The following is an 8,499-nucleotide window of genomic DNA, read 5'->3' as shown; positions in this document are numbered from 1 at the left end:
GAAGTCTACCCAAAGTGAAATAAAGCAAAATATACAGGGAACCAACAGTGAAGGGAAGGAAACTGAGACTCAAATCAACAATTTGGAGGAAAAAGAAGAAATAAATATCTAACCAGAACAGAATGAAGAAACAAGAATTTTAAAACATGAGGAGAGGCTTAGGAAACTCTGGGACAACTTTAAATGCTCTAACATCAGAATTAATAGCGGTGCCAGAAGGAGAAGAAGAAGCACAAGAAGCCAAAAACTTATTTGAACAAATAATGAAGAAAAAATTCCCTAATCTGGCCAAGGAAATAGATTTCTAGGAAGTGCAGGAGGCCCAGAGATTCCCAAAGAAGTTGAATCCAAAGAGGAATACACCAAGGTATATCATAAAGTTACCCAAGAATAAAGATAAAGAGAGAATCTTAAAAGCAGTAAGAGGAAAGGAGAGATTTACCTACAAAGGAGTGCCCATAAGACAATCATATGATTTTTCAAAAGAAACCCTGCAGGCAAGAAGGGGCTGGAAAGAAATATTTGAAGTCATGAAAAGCAAGGAAGGACCTACATCTGAGATTGCTCTATCCAGCAAAGCTATCATTTAGAATGAATGGGCAGATAAAGTGCTTCCCAGATAAGGTCAAGTCAAAGGAGTTCATCATCACCAAGCCTTTATTATATGAAATGTTAAAGGGTCTTATCTAAGGAATAGAAGAAGATCAAAAACTATTAACAGTAAATGACAACAAACTCACAGCTATTAACAATTGAAACTAGAAAAAAAACAACAGAAACTAAGCAAACAACTAGAACAGGAACAGAATCAGAAAAATGGACATCACATGGGGGGTTTTCAGTGGGGAGGGGAAGGGGATGAATGGGAAGGGAAAGGTACAGGGAATAAGAAGCATAATTGATAGGCATAAAATAGATGGGGAGAGGTGGAGAATGGTATAGGAAACAGAATTCGTAGAACTTATATGTACAACCACAGACATGAACTAAGGGAGGGGGAATGCTGAAGGGTTGGGGGGTGTAGGGCAGAGGGAGAATAAGGGAAGGAAAGTGGAAAACTATAATAGCATAATCAATAAAATGTACCTAAAATAAATTAAAAGTTCATTGAATCATTATAAATATCATAAGAGAAATTTACTATTGTCATGGGTCTCAGTGACCTTTCTGTCTCCAAAACTTCTGAATCTGTGGGTGGGTGACGTTTTTCAGATTTTGAAACACTGGCAGCAAGAAATGGATTTAAACATTTTCTTAGTATTTGGAACACTAATCTCTCGTGATGAAAGCTGAACCATTTTATTTTTCAAGATTATACTTCCCTCCATTTTGTTACCAGTTTCTCATTAAGACCTTACTTCAGGACTGTGACAAAAAGGAAAACTCCACTTTGGGTGTTGGAACACTGATAGCGCTCAAGCCTCACCTCCCCTTTCCTTTTTGCCCCACACCTGGGCTAGCCGGCCCCAGCAGCTAGGAATTCCCAACCAAGGCCCTGCTTCCTGGCCACGAAAATGCTAAAACCAATCAAAATGCCTTATTATCGCCACTCAGACTTACTTGTATCTGCTCTCTTCTTGCCAGAAAATCTGACGATGTGACTAATCATTTTTGTCATATCCTCTTGGTGTGTGTGGTATTGTCAGTCCCAATATCCAAACAAATTTCAGGTGGCGGTTTGATCTCACCCTTTGCAGAAACAACCACTAAACAAGAACACAAAAACAATGTTTTAAAGATGTGAGAATGAAGTACAAAGTATAACAAAATGATGCACTTTTGAAAATAAGCATTTTGTTTTCATTGGGTAGGGTAGAGTTGGAAGTTTTAACAGAGACCAAAAATGAGAGTGGCTTGTTCCTGTAGGGTTTAGGTGACTGCTTCAGGGGATTATCGAGAGCAACTCAGCTGGTAAATCAGCTCCATAATCTTTCCCAAGTCCCTTTACGCTATGGGTGTAAAGTAGCCAGTTTCCTTGTTGCCTCTCCCCATTGGAGAGGAAGTGGAGTACAATTTTCTTTTTTTTTAAATTATTTTATTGTTGTTCAGTTACAGTTGTCTGTATTTACCCACCACCAATCCCCACCAACCCCAGCCAAACCCACCTCCCTCCCTTGATTCCACCCTCCTTGGTTTTGTCCATGTGTTCTTTATAGTTGTTCCTTGGAGTGCAATTTTCTTTTCAGCAAGTGGGGCACATCGCTTCTGATCACATTTCATTGCTAAAAAGTTAGTTGCTTGGCCATACATAGCCAAGAGCTTCTGGCAAACATAGTGTCTGGATGTCTAGATGGGTGGCCATGTGTCCCGCTAAACTACTGAGAGAGGTGGAGAGGGAGGAGAGGTGGGGGGAGAATATGAGAATATGAGTGAATGAATTGTGAAAAATGATTAAAGTCCACTAGCCATTTCTTCCCCTCAATGATTTTCTCTCTCCCAGCTGAATCCAGCAAAATCGATAGAGAATATTAGTAGTTGTTGCCCAAAGGTCCAATGGTTGTAGACTTCTCTGCCTGGGTCTAGGAATTGTATCTCGACCCCTTGTGGCTAAGGGCGAAGGACAACCTTTGGAGTGCCAGCCACAGGAGACAAAGCTTGTCTCTGGTAGCAGACGCTGCCTCAGTTTCCTTTCCCTGCCCCCAAAGCTTGGTCAGAAGTCAATGATGAGCAAGACCCCTCACAGTGGGAGGCAACCTAAGCCAGACTTGATCATGTGGGAGGACTTCATGGAAGGACTCCGGGGGCTGCAACAAAGAGGGAGCAATGGACTCTCACCCCCCGGCTTTGACAAAGCCAGAGTCCCCAAGTTCTCTGGGAGAATCACTTCCTGGCTCTAATCCTCTTAAGCCTGAATACCTGTTGGGGAGGGGTGCACCTCCTTGCCTTGCTAGAGTGTGTCCTGGGGAAAAATATGGCACCACAAAGACTTCCTGATAAACCTGTGAAATCTGCTCTGCTAAGAGTGCTTTCATTCATATGGTAAGGGTTTAAGCAGGAAACCCTAAAACTCTGTTCCTGATGGACTGATTCATTGTAAGCCCTCAGATTTCTGTGAAATGTTATCTACTGTTTGATCCTTGCCACCCTGTATTCCTGCATATTACAACCCAATAAAAGGCCCTGGAGGAGGGGGCTCAAGGCCTTTTTCTCCTCAAAGAAACTGGCTGCTGCTGGCCTTTTTTCCCAAGAAACTCGCCACTGCTTACTTCTCCTCCCCAAGCAGATCACATCATGTCTCAGTCATGATTACTCTCAATCCGTGGCACTCGGGGGGACTTGTGAGGAAAGTTGCCCCCACAGCAGACAATATTTGGCTCCCCAGAAACCAATCACAATATCATAGTTTAACAACATTCTTCCGTAAGTATTTTGAGTAGCAAATATTTTCTTTTAAAAATTTATACAGGAGCAAACATTCAGTCATATGAACATTCAGGTCCTGCAATGCTTTGCTTCTCCATTCAAACCCATCTTGAGATTTCAAAAATGTATCTTAAGAATAAATGTTTAAGAATTCAGGTTGATGAGTGAAAGGACTATGGTAACATTTAAGCAGGGAGCCATCATTGAAAGGAAAAGTGGGTTGACATCATTGCTCACAAAAAAGAATGTGGCTGTCTTTCTCAGAGTGGATAGTGATTAGTGGATGCTACCTAGAAGAGACCAAACTGATTTGCTTCAACATGATAACACAACATACCAGTGATGTATCATAGAACTGTACACCTGAAACCTAGAAAATTTTATTAACCAATGGCATCCCAATAAATTCAATAAAATTATAAAAGACAATAAGGAGAGGGGAGGTTGGGGTGGAATTGTAATTTGGTAGAGGTGCAGTAAGACTGGCACTGAGTTGATAAAATACTGGATGATGAGGACTTCTGCCAAGACGGAGGCATAGGTGGAAACGCTGTACCTTCTCGCACAACCAAGTTTAAAGACAACAAAGTTTTAGTAACAAAAAACGCAGCCAAAACACAGAAAATTGAACTAACGGAAGTCTGACAACAACAAACCGTTCAGCCAGACGGGTAAGATGGGGGGAGTCAGCAGCAGAGCAGGGTTGGGCAGGAAAGATCCCCCGACTCAGGCGCACAGGCAGCTGTGGGCGGATCCCAGGCATGGAGTGGCGACAAATGGACCCAGTGAGGGCACAAAGCCGCAGGCTGACTGCGGTCACACATTTTCGGGCAGATAAACCAGCGAAGGAGCAAGCAGTGAGACAGACCGAGCAGGCCCCAGTGGCAGGAAGCAGCAGAGGAGACCACTATTGCCCCTCTTTGACCCCGCCCCCACATACAGCGTCATAAACCAGCGACCTGGGTGGCCCCACCCTGGTGAACACCTAAGGCTCTGCTCCACATAAGTAACAGGTGCAAGGAGACCAAAACATAGCTCAAGAAGAACTCAAAGCCCAGGAGCCAATAACTCTAAGCTACAAAGAAATAGCAAAACTTTCAGATGCACAGTTCAAAACACTGGTGATCAGGATCCTCACGGAACTGGTTGATTTTAGTAACAAATTAGAGGAACAAATGAAGGCTAAACTAATTGAAATGAAGGGAAATGCACAGGAAACCAATAGTGATGGAAAGGAAAGTAGGACTCAAATCAAGGGAGTAGACCAGAAGGAAGAAAAAATGACCAAACAGAAAAATATGAAGAAACAAAAATTCAAAAAAATGAGGAGAGGCTTAGGAACCTCCAGGATGTCTTTAAGTGCTCCAACATCCGAATTATAGGGGTACCAGAAGGGGAAGAGAAGGGGTGACAAGTGGAAAACTTATTTGACAAATAATAAAAGAGAACATCCCCAATCTGGCACAGGCATTAGACTTCCAGGAAATCCAGGAAGCTCAGAGAGTCCCAAAGAAGTTGAACCCAACAAGGAACACACCAAGGCACATCATAATTATATTAGCCAAAATTAAAATGAAAGAGAGAATCCTAGAAGCAGCAAGAGAGAAGGGGACAGTCACCTACAAAGGAGTTCCCATCAGACTGTCAGCTGATTTCTCAGAAGAGACCTTACAGGCAAGAAAGGGCTGGAAAGAGGTATTCCAAGTCATGAAATCCAAAGACCTACAACCAAGATTGATCTATCGAGCAAAGCTTTCATTTAGAATGGAAGGGCATATAAAGTGCTTCTCAGATAAGATCAAATTCAAGGAGTTCATCATCACCAAGCCCTTATTATATGAAATGTTAAAGGAACTTATCTAAGAAAAAGAAGATAAAAAATATAAACAGTGAAAGGACAGCAAACTCACAGTTATTAACAACCATACCTAAAAGAAAAGCAAACTAAGAGGACAGCTAGATCAGGAGCATAACCATAGAAATGAAGTTCACGTGGAGGGTTAGCAACAGGGGAGTGGGAGGAGGAGAAGGGGGGAGAAGGTACAGAGAATAAGTAGCATAGATGGTAGGTAGAAAATAGGGGGAAAGCAAGAATAGTAGGGGAAATATAGAATCTAAAGAACTTGAGACATGTGGTCATAAACTAAAGGGGGCAATGGTGGGGCAGGGGATGTGCAGGGTGGAGGGGAATGAAGGGGGGAAATAGAACAACTGTAATGGCATAATCAGTAAATATATATTTAAAAAAGATACTGAATGATGAGTATATGAGGTTTCTTATACTACTTCACTTTTATGTCTAAAATTTTCCATGATAAAAGTTTTATTGTTTTGCTTTATAAAAGAATGAACCAAATAGGCTCATGCTAGCATCAAGCTTGTCTATAGGGAACAGGTCTGTTCACAGATACACTGACAAAACTCAATGTGTGAAACTTCTCAACAGTTATTAAAATCTAAGTTAATGAAACACATTATCTCTAACTTTTCCTGTAAAGCATTTGGGTTACTGCAACAAAAATATTTTTCATTTATCATATTTTAATCAACATGAGAAAATTTTTGATTTAAATAATGTGAAAATTTGCCCAGAAATACACTCTAAAATTGTGGAATCTTTCATTCATGATTGAAGTTATTTTATATGAGCCTTTTTCCCCCCAGTTTTAAACAGTGACTTACTATAATTTTTTCCTTGAAAGACAGTAAACTACAGAGCTGACATATAACTCATATTTCTTTGATTGACCATAGGTTTACTATCAAATGTTTACCTGGCAACTACTTCAGATACAAAATGATAGTTTAAATGTTTTTTTTTAGGATACTGATATTCTAAAACCTCATTTGAATTCTTTTTTAAATCCTGTCATTTCTAAGTTTGTTTGATACTGAAAAAATGTATCATCAAATAATGTAAGCAGGCACAAAATATCTTTAGACTGAAACAATGGTTCTCACAGGGGTATAATTTACCCTCATTTGTACCTCCAAAGGGCATTTGACAGTTTCTAGAGACATTTCTGGTTGTCACAACTTGGGGGAAATTCTTGCATCTACTGGATAGGGTCAGCAGCTGTTTTGCTAAGCATCGTCTAATGCATAATGCAGTGCCCCACGCCCAATGCAATTATCCAGAAAATCAGCAGTGTTGAGATTAAGAAAGCCTGAACCACAGGGAGAGATTGCCTGGAGGTAGTCTCCACGCCACAGTTACCATTCCATGGAGGAGGCCATCCATCTCCTTGCTTAGCCAGCACAGCCACACTTGTGAGGAAAGTCTACATGGACACCAGGATGTCCACTCAGGATGTACATAATCGAAGTTAGCCTGTGCATTTTACTGGCAGAAATCATGCTCCACCATGATATTCTTCTCTCTTGCTTTCCATCTTTTGTGACATACATATTTTATTGAAATGCTTGCCACTCTTGAGTTATTCAGTTTTAGTCTGCTGAAGTATTGGGTTTTCCGAAGTATTCTGATGATTTGTGAGCCCAGTAAAGCAGAATGCAATTCTGAGGTGTAGGGGAAAGAGGGGTTGGAAGAGGGAAGCATTTACCTGGATGTTTGGAAGATGAGTCACTTGGCAGGAGGCACCTAGAAGACGTGAGAGGTCGTGGAACAAGGACCCACTCGTCCTTGAATAGGCTCCTCACCTGGGCATGTAACTGCCACTAAAATTCTCAAGTGGGACTCTGCTGCAAGCTTCCACCTAGGAATAGTGGTGGGACAAAGAGAAAGCATCAATTTATGCTTGAGGGTCATAGGAACTTTTGAGAGTGGCAAGAAAAGAAAGACGTTTATTTAGCTGCTCTCTTGACTTCTAACTTAATCAGAAAGGTGTTTATAATTTCGCAGGAAAACAGTAGCCTGTCAGTGGCTCTCAGCTGTGGGTGCACCTTGTGACTTCAAAAAGCCCCAACACCCAGGCTTCACCCCAGGCAAGTCATGGCAGACCCTCTGAGGGCAGGGGATGGTGGAGAAATGTAAACAAGATTTAAGAACGGCATATTAATGGCATCTCTAAATTTGGGAAATGTGTACACTGAAAGTACCCTAACTTTCTTTGGGGGTGGGCAGTACAGGATACTAAACTTTACTTAAGGATTATGTTGTTAAGGATTGTCATCTCTGGGTTATGTTAAAAATACTAGAATATGGTTCTCTTTAATGTAGGGAGTACTGAGAATTAACAAATTAGGGGGAAGATATCAGAATGTAAAAGAAATATTTATTCTGAGGATATTACCTGAAATACATGGTATCATGTTGAAACAGAAACATCATAAAATGTTACCAGGGAATTTTAGACAGTGACCCTCATTGTAGCAGTGGAAAATTGTAACCATGGGAAATTATAACCCACCCCACCACTCTTTTGACACTGTTTGTTTGTTTGTTTGTTTGGACTTCAGATAAGTGCTGACTCTAATATGTAGCTTGTAGATGAACGACACATTTGTATAAGAATCCTAGGAACTAACTTCAAAAGACACAAGGTCTGACCATCAGGCACCCCAGCTCCAGAAGATTTGCTGACCTTCAATGGTGGAGTCAGGATGACGTAAAACAAGGATGACGTGAATACAAGATGACTAAACCAGGATGATGCACACTGGATGATGATGCACATCATTTGCCTTATCTCGATGTGCTCACCTGCACATGGAGAACTTTTCAACCCCCTTCCTTGAGCTCTCTCTTCCTTGTTCTGTTTCCCTCCCCCTCCTTCTAAAAACCTCTGCCTCCACTGAGAGGTAGAGATGGACTTTGTGACAAGAGTACCCCCTCTTCCCAGGAGATGGGGCTTTGAGATGTGAGTCCCTCCCATCTTCATAGGAGATGGGCTTTGAGACATGAACCCCCCACCATCTTCCAGATGGCTGGCATCTGAATAAACCACTTTCCTTTAGTCCAGCACTTGCCTCTTGAGTATTTGCTTTTGTAGCAGCAGGCAGACAGACCGCCTCTGGTTATGTCGCTGAATGCCAAAAAATGTCCTTTTTAAAATCAGAATTGTCCCCAAGTTCAACCTTCTAAGAAATAAAGTTAGAAACAAGTGGATGAGATTTCTGATATTAAAACCAATGAAGAAAACTGGTTTATGTGTTTGATCTACCACTGGACTTTGC

The sequence above is a fragment of the Artibeus jamaicensis genome, unplaced genomic scaffold, assembly GCF_021234435.1.
Source record: "Artibeus jamaicensis isolate MK-2021 breed Jamaican fruit bat unplaced genomic scaffold, CSHL_Jam_final contig_886, whole genome shotgun sequence".
Lineage (NCBI taxonomy): Eukaryota > Metazoa > Chordata > Mammalia > Chiroptera > Phyllostomidae > Artibeus > Artibeus jamaicensis.
Note: the sequence above shows the minus strand (reverse complement) of the source record.